The sequence below is a fragment of the Cucurbita moschata genome, unplaced genomic scaffold (genome assembly GCF_002738365.1).
Source record: "Cucurbita moschata cultivar Rifu unplaced genomic scaffold, Cmos_1.0 Cmo_Scf00405, whole genome shotgun sequence".
NCBI lineage: Eukaryota > Viridiplantae > Streptophyta > Magnoliopsida > Cucurbitales > Cucurbitaceae > Cucurbita > Cucurbita moschata.
Genome location: NW_019268921.1, coordinates 9665 through 10766, shown reverse-complemented (window position 1 = coordinate 10766; position 1102 = coordinate 9665). Strand labels below are relative to the sequence as shown.

At 31.9% G+C, this 1102-nt stretch overlaps 1 non-coding gene across 1 annotated transcript; it reads right to left on the bottom strand.

Annotated features, from left to right (window-relative positions):
- Positions 1–904: 904 nt before the first annotated feature.
- On the bottom strand, positions 905–976 carry TRNAP-AGG. Its single transcript has one exon. It is a non-coding gene; the product is annotated as a tRNA-Pro (tRNA).
- Between the last annotated feature and the right edge of the window lie 126 nt (positions 977–1102).

Below are 1102 nucleotides of genomic sequence, written 5' to 3'. Positions count from 1 at the left end.
TTGTGACAACAGATGACCTATTTGACTGAAAAGTTCCTAAAAAGAATTCAAGAAGAATTAGGATTGTGACAACAGATGACCTATTTGACTGAAAAGTTCCTAGAAAGAAAACAAGAACAATTAGAATTGTGACAACAGATGATCTATTTGACTGAAAAGTTCCCAGAAAGAATACAAGAACAATTTCTGTAAGTGACAACAGACGATCTGATCTATTTGACTGAAAAGTTCCTAGAAAGAATACAAGAACAATTTGTGTAATGGTCTTTTTTATTCTCCCAAGAATATGTTTCATTCTCTATTCTCATCTTCTTAGTTCAATGTTTAAAAACCACATTTTAAATCATATTATCTTGCATAATTCATTTTGATATAATATTGTTGGGGGCATTTTGAGAATCGAACTTGAGACCTCTCACACCCAAAATGATAATCATACCACTTAGACCAAATGCCTTTGCAGTAGAAGTATAATTCTTAGTTGCTAGTATATATATTTTCCGTGCCTTAATATATAAAATTTATATAAGTTGAAGTTGTGCATTACTTTGGGTTAGACCCTATTGATAACTAAACTACATTCCGAGAATCGAACTCCAGACCTCTTGCACCCAAAGCAAGAATCATACCAATAGACCAAATGCCCGTATTATGGATTACATATTAAGTGGTTTATGGGATGAATTATCATTAATTCATTTATTTTCTTTGTTAAATTATTTACATAGGGTTTTGCGATAATTCCTTTTGAGACATATATCGATACACTAGGTTGAGACATATATCGTGGAGTACACAAGTAAATGACATTTGCTTTCTCTAAGGTTAGAAGTGAACATATAGGCATTCTACAAGTAAATGACATTTGCTTTCTCTAAGGCTCGTCTTTTTAGAAGTAAACATATAGGCATTCTGAGAATTGAACTCAGGACCTCTCGCACCCTAAGCGAGAATCATACCACTAGACCAAATGCCTTATAGTGGATCTATCTTTTATGCGCCTCAATATTTGAAATTTATCCACATGTTTTTGTTTCAATTCTAGAAATAGAAATAATATCCATAGAAATACATAATTTTACAATGCAAATAAGAAAAACTC